The sequence below is a fragment of the Macaca fascicularis genome, chromosome 11, assembly GCF_037993035.2.
Source record: "Macaca fascicularis isolate 582-1 chromosome 11, T2T-MFA8v1.1".
NCBI lineage: Eukaryota > Metazoa > Chordata > Mammalia > Primates > Cercopithecidae > Macaca > Macaca fascicularis.
In genome coordinates, this window is record NC_088385.1 from 48,754,969 (window position 1) to 48,772,313 (window position 17,345).

The window sequence follows — 17,345 nt, forward strand, 5'->3', positions numbered from 1 at the left end:
TGGCAAAGAACTGAGGGAAGCCTCTGGTCAACAGGTCATCAGGAACTAACATCCTAGGTCCAACTGCCAGCAAGGAACTGAGGTCAACGGCCACCTGAATAAGCCTGGAAGTGAGTGATTCCTCCTGTCTGGACCCTTGAGAGAGCTGCAGCCCTGGCCACAATGCTACAGCCTTGTATTGGGAGATCCTGAATCAGAGGACCTAGCTGAGCAGTACCCAGATTCCTTATCCATAGAAATCTGTGAGACATAAATGTCTGTAAGTAGCTACATTCAGGGTAATTTGTTATGCAGCAGTAGATAAAAGTAATATATGTATTTGTACTATAATATTTCAAGTATTGAGGCCAGGCACAGGTGGCTCACGCCTGTAATCTCAGCACTTTGGGAGGCTGAGGCAGGTGGATCACTTGAGGCCAAGAGTTTGAGACCAGCCTGGTCAACATGGCTAAACCCCATCTCTACTAAAATACAAAAACTAGCTGGAATCCCAGCTACTCAGGAGGCTGAGGCATGAGAATCGCTTGAATCCAAGAGACGGAGGTTGCAGTGAGCTGAGATTGCGCCAATGCACTCCAGCCTGGGCAACACGGCGAGACTCTGTCTCAAAAAAATAAAAATAAAAAAGTATTGAGATGCCTTCCTTCACTACAGATAATCTGGTGCCCATATTGGGAGGATGGCTTCTTTGATACACCCAGCTCTGGCCAACTGAATCTTTATATATTACATAGAAGTTAATGGCACTCAGTTAACTTACACTGGACTGCAACAAATCATCCGTTAGGTTACAGCACATTCAGAGTGGGACAAGCTGTCCTTTGTTTGAGGTTACTTAAAAATAATACTTGATTTGCCCTTTACTTATCATTCTAATACAACTGTGCTAGTTGGTTTTTCACTTCTTTGTGATGTTCATTTCAATATGTACTTATTCCTGTTACACAGTTTACTCTGGGCTCTTTCCTTACTACTTCCCCTACTGCTTTCCCTCTACTTCCTGCCCTGGTGCTGGTAAGACACTGGTTTTAAGAGTCATAGTCAGGCAGTATTATTGCCCCTTTCATCTTATGTCTCCACTGCCTTCTACCAGCTAGAGCTGTTACTTCTTACGTAATGATCAGATCTGTAGCTCTTTGAATAACTGCTCCTGGAACAGCTTACTGCAGTATTCTCAAATCACAGTCTCTATACCAATAGTGGGTGGGTTCTGTCAGTCTATTGTATGCTCTACAGGGAGCCTGGTATAATCATAAATTTAAAAGGTAATTATGATTTTTCACAGAAACCCTGCTGTTCTTATGTAATAAATAATCCAAACTCATAAAAATTGTTTTAACTCATAAAAGCAGAGATGAAAATAATTAACAGATGCCAGAATTCAAAATAATTATGTGAAGGCAAACAATAAACAAAGCTTCAATGGAATGTGGAATGTCAATCAGTACGAACTGGGTAAATGAATTTATAACTGATGTTTATGCCAAGTACCTAGAAAAGTGTGAATGAGAAGTGTACAAACAAGTATCTGAAAACTGTTTTTTAATAGTTTTTTACATTTTACATTTTGCTTGTTTTACAAACAAAAGGATGTTCTTTAACATCCTTTTGCTTCTAGTGGCCAGTGTTATCTAATGTAATCTTATTTCAAATAGTGGCATGAAACATCAAAGGTTTTCAATAATTTTCAACATAAAGTACCTCTCTGCCAAACAAAGTAATGCCAAACTTCAGTATGTTTTATAAAACAAGGACAAAATATGCTCTTCTATGTAAACTGATGAATTATTTCACAAATAAAGGTTAAAACTACAAAAGCATCATTTATAGTTGTACTTATAATACAAAACACATAATAAAGAAGCTTTTAAAAAAATTCACAAAGTTCATGACATGTTTGACGAGGAAGCAGAAGGCACAAAATTCTGTTAACATACGATGTGGCCGGCTATTTTATAATGCTGATAGCATGCAATGTAGAAGAGTTAACACTGTAACATGGTAACAGGTATTTTTGCTTTACAGTTGGAACAAAACATAAATGTAAAAAAAAAAAATCAATCAGCTCTCTATAGACAATCTATTTGAGAAAGACATGAACAATGACTTCTGGTTTATCACATCAAAACTGAAAGAAAAGTTATTTCTAGTAGAGTGAAACTATAACATAAACTGAACTACAATATCATTGGAAAAGATGAGCTGGAATCAGAACTTTACCTGTGTAGATACAAAGTTATAGAAGAGGTTGCAAATGATTGCCTAATCTTCACGTTGCTTTAAACCTCAGTATGTAATTGGCAATCAAAAATACACTTCCCACACTCAATGTGGTCAGAATGGTCGTAATGTTTTTTCCACAGAAAGAAAACATTATTGAATATATTGAATTTTCCATCTTAATATAAACTGGCTATTGCAGGAAAAAGAATTTACATTTCAAAAAACTGAAAGTATCTTAAATGATCATATATAATTTCTAGACCATTGCTTAAATGATATCCATATCAGGACAAACAACAAAAATCTTAAATAGCAAGAACACAAGAGCACACCTCATTTTATTATGCATTACATTATTACTTTTTACAAATTGAAGGTTTGTGGCAATCCTGTGCCCAGCAAAGGTATTAGCGCCATTTTTCCAACAGCATGTAAAAGTTGTCTCTGTGTCACATGTTTGTAATTCTTAAAATGTTTTCATTATTATTACATCTGGTATGGTGATCTATGATTGGTGATCTTTGATGTTACTGCTGTAATTGTTTTGAGGAGCCAAGGCCCACACCTGTATATGACGGTCAACTAAACTGGTAAGTGTTTGTGTTCTGGCTGCTCCACTGACCAGCTGTTCCCTGTCTCTCCCTCTCCTTGAGCCTCCCTCTTCCCTGAGACACAACGATATTAAAATTTGGCCAATTAATAACTCAATAATGGTGTCTAATAATTGTTCAGGTGCGAGGAAGGGGCATACATCTCTCGCTTTAAATCAAAAGCTAGAAATGATTGCGCTTAGTGAGGAAGGCATGTCAAAAGCCAAGACACACCAAAAGCTAGGCCTTTAGTGCCAGTCAGCCAAGATGTGACTATAAAGGAAAAATTGTTGAAGAAAATTTAGAATGCTACTCCAGGGAACACAAAAATATTAAGGAAGCAAAACAGCCTTACTACTGTGATATGGAGAAAAGTTTTCACCTGGATAAAAGATCAAACCAGTCACAACATTTCATTGAACCAAAGCCTAATCCACAGCAAGACCCTAACTCAGTTCCATTCTATGAAGGCTGAAAGAGGTGAGGAAGCTGCAGAAAAGTCAAGCCACCTTCATATGAAAAAATTACAAAGTGAATCAGCAAGTGCTTATATAAAAACTGCATCAAGTTATACAGAAGATCTAGCTAAGAGAGCTGATAGAAGTGGCTACACTAAACGACAGATTTTCAATGTAGACAAAAAAGCATTCTGTTGAAAGAAGATGCCATCTAGGACTTTCAGAGCTGGAGAGGAAAAGTCAATGCCTCAATTCAAAGCTTCAAAGAACAGGTTGACTCTCTTGTTAGGGGCTAATGCAGTTGGTAACTTTTAAGTTGAAGTCAATGCTCACTGACCATTCCAAAATTCCTAGACCCTTTAAAATGATGCTAAATCTACTCTGCCTGTGCTCTATAAATGAAACAACAAAGCCTGGATGATAGCACATCTGTTTACAGCATAGTATACTGAATTTAAAATATTCAGCTCACTGTTAAGACCTGAATTTAAAATATTTAGCTCACTGTTTAAGCTCACTATTGAGACCTATGCTCAGATAAAAAGATACCTTTCAAAATATTACTGCTCTTTAATAATGCACCTGGTCACCCAAGAGCTCTAATGGACATGTACAAGGAGATTAATGCTGTTTTCATGCCTGCTAACACAGCATCCATTCTGCAGCCCCATGGATCCAGGAGTAATTTCAACTTTAAAGTCTTATTATTACTATTTTTGAGACGGAGTCTTACTCTATCACCCAGGCGGGAGTGCAGTGGCACCATCTTGGCTCACTGCAACCTCCACCTTCCGGGTTCAAGCGATTCTCCTACCTCAGCCTCCCAAGTAGCTGGGACTACAGGCATGCAGCACCACGCCTGGCTAATTTTTATATTTTAGTAGAGACGGGGTTTCACCATGTTGACTGTGCTGGTCTCGAACTCCCGACCTCAGGTGATCCACTCACCGTGGCCTCCCAAAGTGCTGGGATTACAGGCATGAGCCACGACGCCCGGCCCTCAAGTCTCATTATATTAGAGATACATTTCATAAGGCTATAGCTGCCAGATAGTGTGATTCCTTGGATGGATCTGGGCAAAGTAGATTGAAATCTTCTGGAAAGGCTTCACCATTCTAGATGTCATTAAGAACATTTGTGAATCATGGAAGGAGGTCTAAATATCAACATGAACAGGAGTTTGGTAGAAGTTGATGCTAATTATCATGGATGACTTTGAATGGTTCAAGATTTCAGTGGAGAAAGTAACAGCAGATGTGGTAGAAATAGCAAGAGAACTAGAATTAGGGTAGTATGGTGGCTCACGCCTATAACCCAACACTTTGGGAGGCCAAGGAGGGTAGATCACTTGAGCTCACAAGTTCAAGACCAGATCTGGCCAATATGGCAAAACCCTGTCTCTACCAAAAATGCAAAAAATTAGCTGGGCTTGGTGTTGCACAGCTGTAGTTCCAGCTATTTGGGAAGCTGAGGCAGGAGGATGGCTTGAGCCCGGGAGGCGAAGGCTGCAGTGAGCCAAGACTGCGCCACTGCACTCCAGCCTGGGCAGTAGAGCCAGACTTTGTAGCAAAAACAAAAACAAAAAACCAGAACTAGAATTAGTAGAACAAGAAGATGTGACTGAATTGCTGCAATCTCAAGATCAAGCTTTCACAGATGAGGAGCTGCTTATTACAGATTAACACACAAAGTGATTTCTTGATATGGAATCAACTCCTGGTCTGGTGAAGATGCTGTGAACACAGTTTAAATGACAACAAAGGATTTAGAATATTACATAAACTTAATTGACAAAGAAGCAACAGGGCTTGAGAGGACTGGCTCAAATTTTGAAAGAAGTTTTGCTGTGGGTAAAATGCTATGCAACAGCACTGCATGCTACAGAGAAATCTTTTCATGAAAGGAGAGTTAATCAATACAGAAAACTTCAATTTTTAAAACTGCTACAGCCACCCCAACCTTCAGCAATCACCAACATGATCACTCAGCAGCCGTCAACATCAAGACAAGACCCTCTACCAGCAGAAAGACTACAGCTAGCTGAAAGCTCAGATGGTCATTCGAATTTTTTAGCTATAAAGTATTTTTAAATTAAGGTATATACATTGTTGTTTTGGACATAAGGCTATTATTACACATTTAACAAACTACAGTATGGTATAAACATAACTTTTGTATGAACTAGGAAACCAAAAACTTCGTATAACTTGCTTTATTGTGATATTTGTTTTACTGCAGTGTTCTAGATATAGGGCACAATACAATAAATTTATTTTTTTAATTTTAAAAAGTCAGGCTGGGCCGGGAGTGGTGGCTCACGCCTGCAATCCCAACACTTTGGGGAGTCCGAGACAGGTGGGTCATCTGAGGTCAGGAGTTTGAGACCAGCCTGGCTAGCATGGTGAAACCCCTAAAATACAAAATTAGCCAGGCATGGTGGTGCATGCCTATAATCCCATCTACTCAGGAGGCTAAGGCAAGACAATTGCTTGAACCCAGGAGGCAGAGATTGCAGTGAGCTGAGATTGCGCCATTGTACTCCAGCCTGGGCGACAGAGCCAAACTGTCTCCAAAGACAAACAAACAAACAAAAATGCTGGGCGTGGTGGCTCATGCCTGTAATCCCAGAACTTTGGGAGGCCAAGGCAGGGATATCACCTGAGGCCAGGAGTTTGAAACCAGGCTAACATGGTGAAACCCTCTCTCTACTAAAAATACAAAAAAAATTAGCCAGGCGTGGTGCTACACACATGTAATCCCAGCCACTCGGGAGGCTGAGGCAGGAGCTTGAACCTGGGAGGCGGAGGTTGCCAGCGAGCCGAGATGGCGCTATGGCACTCCAGCCTGGGTGACAGAAAAAACTCCCATCTCAAAATAAATAAATAGATAAATAAATAAATAAATAAATAAATATCAAATATGGTGTATAAGGGTTGATCAAGAAAGTAACTTTCCTGAGGGCGGTTGGGGGGTGGATCACCTGAGGTCAGGAGTTTGAGATCAGCGTGACCAACATGGTGAAACCCTGTCTCTACTAAAAATACAAAAATTAGCTGGGTACGGTGGCGGGTGCCTGTAATCCCAAGCTATTAGGAAAGCTGTGGCAGAAGAATCACTTGAACCCAGGAGGCGGAGGTTGCAGTGATCACTCCATTGCACTCTAGCATGGGTGACAAGAGCAAGACTCCTGAATATCAAAAAAAAAAAAAAAAAGAAAGAAAAAAAGAAAAGAAATTAACTTTCCCACTAGAAGTAACCAGGAAGCAGATTAGTATTAAATTTGCCAATGCCTCAATTTGGAATATTCAGACTGCTAGCATTTTAGAGGGACAAAGCTCATAAAGAGTCTGAGGGTAAAAGAAACACTCATCGGTAGGAAATTATCCTTAATTTTCTGGGTAAAGTTCAATCTGAATATTCAGTATTATCTGAGCAAGCCATTGCTTGCCACCAATTCAGCAAACTATAATTTTAAATTAGCATAGGAGGTAGTAGAAATTGAGAGGAAATGAAACATACTAAATGGGGAACCTGATATATACAGTTCAAACTCATGAGCCCTACATAGAACCTAGTATACAATACCGGTTTCACAGATTTGGTTTATTATGAATAATGATTATTTTAAGTACTAATTATTCATTATTACTATTTTATATTTTTATTTATTTTTTATTCTATTTATTTACTGATTGACTGACCAATGGGGTTTTGTTGTGTCACCCAGGCTGGGGTGCAGTGGCACAACCATAGCTCACTGTGACTTCAAACTCCTGGGCTCGAGCAATCCTCCCACCTCAGCCTTCCAAGTAACTGGTATTACAGGTGCTCACAACCATGCCCAGCTGATTTTTAATAAAATTTTTGTAGCGATGGGGTTCTGTCATGTTGCCCAGGCTGGTTTCAAATTCCTGGCCTCAAGCCATCCTCCTGCTTTGGCCTCCCAAAGTGCTGGGATTACAGGCATGAGCCACTAAGCCCAGCTTGTTTTTATTACTTAAGATGTAATCTTTTTTTTTTTTAACTTACCAAAAATTAGTGGTATGCTTCTATATTCTTTGTGTTTCAAGAATACTAAAGATTGAGATACAATGGCATAACATTTAAGAGCCTGGTTCTGAAGTCAGATTGCTTGAATTCAAATCCTACTCTGATACTTAGGTAAAAATCCTCATTTCTCTTTTATAAAACAGTAATTCTGAGGAGTAAAATATATACAGCATGAAAATACCTTAACACATTGTCTTATAAATAAGTATTAATAAATAATAACTATTTGTTCTTATTCTTTGAGGCTCACATCTCTTGCATTCATGCCCTTGGCCTTCCCACACTGAATATGGCTGACTTGTATAACCAGGACACTGCAGAAATTACACAGTGAGATTTCTGGGGATAAGTCATAAAAGACACTGTGACTTTCACCCTGTTCACTCCTGGATCATTCACTCTGGGGGAAGCCAGCTCTTATGTCACGGGGACACTCAAGCAGCCCTATGAGCCATCTTGGAAGAAAATGTTCCAGCTGAGTCAAGCCGTCAGGTAACTGCAGCCTCAGCTGTCATCTTAGTTGCACCCTCAGGAGAAACCCAGAGCCAGAATCACCCAGCTAAGCTGCTCCCAAATTCCTGACTCACAGGAAATGTGAGAAAATAAATGTTTTGGGGTAGTTTGTCACACAAAAATAGATAATAAATCTGTTTATCAAAAACATGTGAAAAGACAGTGGTTTCTGATGTGAGAAAGAGGAATACAGAAGAGAGAAAAAGGGAGAGGAATGGGAGTAGAGTTAATCAAATGAACAGAATAAATCAATATATCCAAAAATATTTTAGTCTGTCATTATTTCTTGGTTTCTAAGATCATTTAATTATCTTCTTTGTCCTTAGTTATATGCTCTAAACTTTGAAATATATATATACTTTGCTTTTTTTTTTTTTTTTTTTAGACAGAGTCTCACTCTGTCACCCAGGCTGGAGTGCAGTGGTACAATCTTGGCTCACTGAAACCTCTGCCTCTCATACTCAAGCAATTCTCATGCCTCAGCCTACCGAGTAGCTGGGATTACAGGCATGCACCACCTTGCCCACTAATTTTTGTATTTTTAGTAGAGACAGGGTTTCGCCATGTTGGTCAGGCTAGTCTTGAACTCCTAGCCACATGTGATCCACCTACCTCTGCCTCCCAAAGCACTGGGATCACAGGTGTGAGCCACAGCACCCAGCCAGAAATGTTTTTTTTTTTTTAAATTTAAAAAATGTTCTAAGTATTCACATGTACAATTTTATTATGCAACAACCTATTTACAAAAAAAACCCACAAAAGTTCACTGTTGAGACACTACTCACTTCAAAGCTTCTATAATGTGCAAGGTACTGTGCTAAACACAAGAGACTAAAAGATGAAGATAGATAGTTCTTAACATCATGGAGTCTCAATTTAGTAGGGGAAACACACATGATGAATCCAGTAATGACTCAGAACGTAGTATACTTTCAAGTATTTGTTGAATAAATACGAGAGGGTAGGTAATGCTGAGACTATACCTACAAGTGGGAGAGTCAGAGTAGAAATGTGTCAGGAAATCCTTCCTGTAGAGATGATTTTTAAACTGAGCCTAGAGTGTGTGTAGAATTTCAACAGACAGAGCTGAAAAGCAGGGCAGTTAAGGTAGAGAGAGCACTATGAGCAAAGTCACCATGTCAAGAAGATGTATAAAATTTCCAAATCTTTTTCAGAAAACCTACTAGTAAATAATCAACTACAACTGCATACTGAGATTATAACAAGAGATAAGCTGGAAAGGCAAGTTAGAGGCAGGATATGGAGAATTCTAATGATATATTAACTGGTCTGGAGCCTGGAATTTGAATCAGAAACAACAGGCAGTTATCTATCACACATTCAATCTTTATCAGGATTTTTTAATGCTGTTCTGTTTTTGCAAATATTTGAAATGTCCTATAATTAAAGGTTTAAAACACTGAATTCATTTTCAAATCCACCCCGATGACAATGCAAGGGCATCAGGGACAGACCGGAAGCAAGGAGAACCACTAGGGGCCTGAGAGCATGATGATGCACAGTAGCAGGAATGTTAAAGTTTGCTAGTTAGACTTGTGTATATGTGACTGTGCACAGGTACACAAACATATATTGTCTATATGTATCTGATATTTAAATGATACATACATTATAGATTAAACATATAGTATATGCCTTTTTTGCAGCAAATATAAAATCTTAGGAAATTTTACATTTCTGATTGTTTCTTAGGTTAATACTAATATTAGATGTGGTTTCATAAGTACCAGTTGATGGTGTATGCTACAGATAACATGCATCAGAAGAAAATTACTCTAGGATAAGCACATTTTGTTAATAATTCACATAAAAATGATCAGCACAAGAAAACAGGTCAATAGTGTATGTATTCACTACAGCATATACTTTCTAAATAATAAAAGCAGCTACATTTAATTCTGAAAGGGTTGAACACAAATTGTAATCAAAATATGCTGTTTTAATACATTATACAATGCCGTAACAATTTACTTTTATCATTTTATTAAGATTGTTTTTGCTGCATGTGGTGGTTTACGTCTGTAATCCAGCACTTTGAGAGACTGAGGCCAAAGGATCACTTGAAGCCAGGAGTTTGATTCCAGCCTGGGCAACACAGCAAGACCACATCTCTACAAAAAATTTTAGAAATGAGCTGGGCATGGTGGCGTGAGCCTGTAGTCCTAGCTACTTTGGAAGTTGAGGAAGGAGGATCTCTTGAGCCTGGGAGGCAGAGCTGCAGTGAGCTGTGACAGCACCACGGCACTCCACCCTGGGCAACAGAATGAGTGCAATCCTGTCTCAAAAAAATAAATAATAAAATAAAAAATAATTGTTTATACTGTTTATATCTATAGTTACTTCTTTTTCATAATCATGGTTTTGCTTTTTGTACTTTCTCCCTTTGTTAAAAAAAAGATTGCTAGTCTTACTTTTCTCTTAAAGGACAAGTTCTGTTTTATTTATCTTAACTATTTTTTCTGTTTTCTAATTCATTATTTACTATCCTTTATCTTCACCAATTACTTTTCCAGCCTTCCTTATTTTGTTATTGTTGTATTAAATTCTTTCATTGAGGGTTTGTTTTCATTTTCTAGTAATGAAATTCTTAGAAATAATTTTACTTGTATCCTGTATGTCATTCGTGTCTTTCATTTTTATTGTAATTATTTTCTTTTTTTTTTTTTTTTTTTTTTGTTTTGTTTTTTGAGACGGAGTCTCGCTCTGTCGCCAAGGCTGGAGTGCAGTGGCCGGATCTCAGCTCACTGCAAGCTCCGCCTCCCGGGTTCCCGCCATTCTCCTGCCTCAGCCTCCCGGGTAGCTGGAACTACAGGCGCCCGCCACCTCGCCCGGCTAGTTTTTTGTCTTTTTTGGTAGAGACGGGGTTTCACCGTGTTAGCCAGGATGGTCTTGATCTCCTGACCTCGTGATCCGCCCGTCTCGGCCTCCCAAAGTGCTGGGATTACAGGCTTGAGCCACCGCGCCCGGCCTATTGTAATTATTTTCTACTGCAGTTGCCAGTCTGCAGTATCTTTAGACCTTTGAATTAAGTTTTTTCATTTTTCAAGGACAATAATTTTACATTTTTAAATTCAAGTAACTGAAGTTTTTGTTTTGGGATTTGGAAAGGTTTGGTAGTTTGGTTTCTGGCTCTCACTTTTGTTGTCAACCTAAAATTTCATTGTAGAGGATGTGGTTAATAATATTTCTACTTTTTAATATTTTTTCAGCTTTCTTTATAATACAATGTAACCTACTTAAAAGTTTTAAAAATATAACCTATCTTTTAAAATGTTCTGAGGGGAATTTATTTCTCTTTACAATAACAGAATGATACATTTATTACATCAACCTTATAAATCAGACAGACAAATTATATGACTCCGATTCTTTATATCATATTTATTTCTTTGATGAAGCAAGGACTGAAAATGTTTTTAAAGTCTACCATTGCTGTTAAAGTACTCCCATTACTGTCTCTCTCTCCTTCCCTGAATTTATATAGTTTTCACTCTAAATACTTTTGTGCTTCATCTTTAAAAAGTAAAGATCTGTGGCCCTCTTTATATCAGAAACTATACCCTGGATTATCACAGTGTCTCTTTTTCTCACCTGATGTTTATTGCTTTTAATTCAACTTTTTCTAATAATACGAATCTACTGATTTTTTTTTTTTTTTTGCTTACATTTGCCTAGTATCTTGTTTTGACCATCCATTTATTTCCAATCCCCCTAGTAATTCTGTTCTAGTGTGTTTCTAAACACTACGTGTATAGGTGGGCTTTGTATTTAATCTAATGTAAATGTTCCTTAATAGCTGAGCTATATCATGGGCCTTTACACTTTTAACAAGCATGTCCGATCTTGTTTTCATGTTTTCTCTGAATTTTTCCTTGTTTTCCTTCTTTTGCTATACACTTATTTTACACTGAGCACATACTATGTGCCAAGCATCATGCTTAGTGTTAGGAATACAATGGTAATAAAAAACAATAGCTACATATATATAATTACAAACTGTGGTGTTCACTTTTCCCCACCCTACCCAATACCATGAGAGGTTCTAACAGGAGTGGGGCTGAATAAGAATCAAGAAAGATTTGGCCACGCACGGTGGCTTATGCCTATAATCCCAGCATCTAGGGAGGCCAATGTGAGAGAATCACTTGAGGTCAGGAGTGTTCAAGACCAGCCTGGCCAACATGGTGAAATCCCATCTCTATTAAAAATACAAAAATTAGCCGGTCGTGCTCACTTGAACCCAGGAGGAGGAGGCTGCAGTGAGCCAAGATTGTGCCTCTGCACTCCAGCCTGGGCAACAGAGCAAGACTCCATCTCAAAAAAAAAAAAAAAAAAAAAAGATACAATTAAATTTAAATAATACAAAGAGTGTTACAGAAACTGAAAGAAAGTTAGTAAGGCTGAAGAATATTGAATAAGGGGAAAAATTACATGAGATAAAACTTGAGAGACAGGCAGACAAGGCCAAGAAGGGCTTTATGAGCCATGTTAAAGAACCTAGATTTTGGCTGAGTGTCGCGGCACATGCCTGTAATCCCAACACTTTGGGAAGCAGAGGCAGGAGGATCTCCTGAGTCCAGGAAATCAAGACCAGTCTGGGCAACACAGCGTGACCTCATCTCTACAAATTAAAAAAAAAAAATAGTTGGGCATGGGGGCACACACCTGTGGGCCCAGCTACCCAGGAGGCTGAGGTGGTAGGATCACTTGAGCCTGGGAGGTCAAGACTGCTGTGATCATGCCACTGCACTGTAGCCTGGGCAACATAGTAAGACCTTGTCTCAAACAAAACAAAACAACACAACTCAGATTTTATTCTAGGTACAATAAGTACCTTGAAATACTTTTTTTTTTTTTTTTTTTTTTTTTTTTTTTGAGACGGAGTCTCGCTCTGCCGCCCAGGCTGGAGTGCAGTGGACGGATCTCAGCTCACTGCAGGCTCCGCCTCCCGGGTTCATGCAATTCTCCTGCCTCAGCCTCCCCAGTAGCTGGGACTACAGGCGCCCGCCACCTCGCCCGGCTAGTTTTTTGTATTTTTTAGTAGAGACGGGGTTTCACCGTGTCAGCCAGGATGGTCTCGATCTCCTGACCTCGTGATCCGCCTGCCTCGGCCTCCCAAAGTGCTGGGATTACAGGCTTGAGCCACCGCGCCCGGCCGAAATACTTTTAAGGATGTAAGTGACTTCCATTATATTTTAATTTTTAAAACACATATGGAATTGGAGAAACTAAGTAGTACACTATTAGAGTAGCCCAGAAAAGAGATGGTGGCTTAGGGTAGCTGACAAATGGTAGAGATAGAAGTGAATGGATTTAAAGATTTTGGTCAAGGCAGTACTATCAGTCCTCCTCTTCTCCTACCCAATTTTGGAGTTACATAGTTTACTTCTGGTTCTTTGCAAAGTTACTTTTAAACATATAGTCCATGTTCCCTAACAACATTTTGGTCAACAACAAACCACATATGTGACAGTGGTTCCCTAAGATAATGAAGCTGACAAATACTTATCTCCTAGTGAAGAAGCTGTCATATCACATAGTACTCGTGTGTTTGCAGTGATGCTGATATAAACAAACCTACTGTGCTGCCTGTCATATAAAAGTATAGCACATACCAGCCGGGCACGGTAGCTCACACTTGTAATCCCAGCACTTTGGGAGGCCGAGTGGGGCAGATCACTTGAGGCCAGGAGTTTGAGACCAGCCTGGTCAATATGGTGAAACCCTGTCTCTCCTAAAAATACAAAAATTAGCCAGGTGTGGTGGTGCATGCCTGTAATCCCACCTACTTGGGAGGCTGAGGCAGAAGAATCACTTGAACTGGGGAAGCGGAAGCTGCAGTGAACCGAAATTGCGCTGCTGCACCCCAGCCTAGGCGACAGAGTGAATGAGACTCCCTCTCAAAAAAAAAAAAAAAAAAAAAAAAAAAAACACGCAATTATGTATCGTCCATAAAACTTGACAATGATAATAAATGACTGTTACTAGTTTATGTATTTACTATACTTTTTATTGCTATTTCAGAGTATGTTCCTTGTATTTATAACTGTATACAACCTGCGGCAGGCCCCTCAGGAGGTATTCCTGAAAGCATTGTTGTTTTTGTTTTTTGCTGAGACAGCATCTCACTCTGTCACTCAGGCTAGAATCCAATGGTGCGATCATTGTTCACTGCAGCTGGCCCTGACCTCCTGCGCTCAAGTGATCCTCTCACCTCAGCCTCCTGAGTAGCTGGGACTACAGATGCATGAACATCCAGCTAATTTTTTTGTATTTTTGTAGAGACAGGGTTTTGCCCTGTTGCCCAGGCTGGTTTCCAACTCCTGGGCTCAAGTGATCTGCCTGTGTCGGCCCTCCCAAAATGCTGGGATTACAGGCATGAGCCACCACGTCTGACCAGCCATTGTTATCAAAGGAGATGATGGCTCCATGCATGTTATTACTCCTGAAGACCTTCCAGTGAGACAAAGCAGAGTTCTCAAGAAGACAGTGATATTGATGATCCTGACTCTGTATGCCTAGGCTAATGTATGTGTCCGTGTCTTCATTTTTAACAGTTTAAAAAGTAATAAAGTAAAAAATTTTTGAATGGAGAAAGCACACAGAATAAGGATATAAAGAAAGAAAATACCTGTATTTTTGTACTGTTGTATAGTGAGTTTGCATTTTAAGCTAAGTGTCACTACAAAAGAGTGAAAATGGTAAAAAAAATTAATAATAAGCTTATCAAGTAAAAACATTACATTAAGCTATGTTAATTTATTGCTGAAAAAATAAAATTTTAAAAATAAATTTAGTGTAGCCTAACTGTACAGTGTTTATAAAATCTACAGTAATTTCCTGGGCCTTCCTTCACATTCATTCACTACTCACTCAATGACTCACCCAGAGCAACTTCCAGCCCTGCAAGCTCTACGCTACAAGTTGTGAAGTAAAATAAATCTAAGCTGGCCAGTGTGGCTCACACCTGTAATCCTAACACTTTGTGAGGCTGAGACAGGCAGATCACCTGAGGTCAGGAGTTTGAGACCAGTCTGGTCAACATGGTGAAAACCCGTCTCTACTAAAAATACAAAAAACAGCCAGGTGTGGTGGCAAGCGCCTGTAATCCCAGCTACTCAGGAGAGGTTGAGGCAGGAAAATTACCTGAAACCAGGAAGCAGAGGTTTCAGTGAGCTGAGATTGTGCCACTGCACAATAAATAAATAAATAAATCTAAGCCATTCTTATATACCTAACTATGTCCTATAATATTCTAAATCAGTAACATAAAAATTTTTTGGTGTTGTACAGTCATTCTCACTTAATGAACATTTACTAAATACTACCTATGGTCTAAGCCCTATGTTACAGGTATACAGAAATACCCACTCACGCATGCAAACATACGTAAGTTCAATTTTGCGTAAGTTTGAGATGTCTAGAAGACACGCAAATGAAGCTGTGTAACTAATAGTCCACATGTAAATAAATGAGATGATCATGCCTAGCTTACTGAAAACACTTTATAGACATATATCAAACACGTCTTTTGAACATCAAGATCTTCTAAACTCCAATATTCGTTAAAACATTATACCAACAGGTAGTTTTAATATGATACCGTTTCAGCCCTTATAGTTCAGTGTGAGAACACAAAAATACACAAGCAATTGAAGTACATACACTAAGTGCTATTATGGGAGAAGTTCAAAATGGATAAAGAAACCTAGGTAGAGAGAAAAACTTCTGGCTAGATGTCCAAGTTCTCTGTAAATGAGGAACAATATCCAAGAAAGTAATAAAGGTTTGACTCATGAATCGATCTAATCAATGGATACATTATTTTAGCTGGCAATATACTATCACGTAAAGCACAGGTTACTGACAAATTTTAATACCTTAAGAATGAAATTGTGGCATTAAATGCAACTTCAATTTAAAGTAACATACAGGAAACAAATGCCAAATGCTAAAACAAGATTTCTAAAAAGTATTACCAGAATTTAAAGAAGGAAAAGGCCTAGTACTAAAACAGGCCAGGAAAAGAAGTATCTTGTTAGGGATAGTCCCCTAGTAGAAGCTTAGAGGATGAAGAAGAGTTGAAAGGATGAAAACAATATTCCGTACAATAGAAACCACATAGGCTCAGAATTAATGATTATTAAAAGAGCCTAGTGAGTCATCCATTCATTACATATTTACAATGTACCTATTTTATTATGGGCATTAGAAATCAAAGGTGAAGACACAGTTCTGCCCTCAAAAAGGCTACAGAACACTGTAGAGAATAGACCATCAAACCAGTCATGGTGCGTTGAGACGGGGTTAAATTCAGGCAGCTATGGAAATACAGAGGATGGGTACCTAAGCAGATCCTATAGGAGCACAGAAGGCTTTCTGAAGGATATAACACCTAAATTAAGAATTGAAGTGAATAGAAATTAACTAAACTTGTGGTGGGTAGGAGTGGAAGGCAGGGGTTACTGGGGCAGCGACAGAGAATGGGAGAACAGGGACAGGCACGGTGGCTGACATCTGTAATCCCAGCACTTTGGGAGGCCGAGGTGGGTGGATCACCGGAGGTCAGGAGTTGGAGAACAGCCTGGCCAACATGGTGAAACCCCGTCTCTACTAAAGACACAAAAATTAGCCGAGTGTGGTGGTACACGCCTGTAATCCCAGCTACTTGGGAGGCTGAAGCAGAAGAACTGATGAAGCCCAGGAGACGGAGGTTGCAGTAAGGTGAACCGAGATCGCGCCACTGCACTCCAGCCTGGGTGACAGAGCAAGGTGCCATTTCAAAAAAAAAAAAAAAAAAAGAATGGGAGGACAGGCAAAACAGCACCCAGAGATTAAGAGATTAGCATGTGTGTAAAGGCCAGAAAGAGGAGAGCACACCTCCTATAAGTGCGTGACACATATGGCTGGGACATAACTTTATACAGGTGAATGGAAAGAGGTAAGGCTGAAGAAATAAACAGGAACCAGAACATGAAACGATTTGCAAGCCATGTTAAGGAGTGTGGAACATGTTAAAGAGGATATCCCTTTGGTTATACCAGAGTTTCATAATAAAGAAAAGAAAGTTAGTTTATAGTAGTGAGGGACCAGATTATCTAGAACAAGGGTTGCAAGTTGAATTATCTACAGAGAGTAGGTAAGTAATAAAAAGGAATAAAGAGGACCAGGTACAAGAAAAACCCAGGAGGCAACAGGGACTGTGGAAAGCAAAAGCCCCAACTAAATGGTGCAGACTGTTGCAATGAACAAAGGTAGCTCAGTGTTGCTACATCTTCCTTTTTAAAAAAAAGAAGATGGAAATATGAAATTCCAAGTGAAAGCTCTTGATTTTTTAATGATAGCCATTAAATTTCTTTGAAACATGGTACAGGCCAACATTGAAGGGACTAAACAAAACAAGACTATGAGCAAACCAATACCACCAGTCATTGTCCCTGTTGAAGCTCAAAGACAAAGCTGATGAGTCTGACTTGGACCTGAGGGCAGT

General features: G+C 39.2%; 1 protein-coding gene across 25 annotated transcripts in view; it reads right to left on the reverse strand.

The window, feature by feature from the left end:
- The window catches only part of YAF2 (YY1 associated factor 2), a 78,061-nt gene that overhangs the window by 21,610 nt on the left and 39,106 nt on the right, over window positions 1-17,345 (reverse strand). The gene's annotated exons all lie outside the window — the stretch shown is intronic.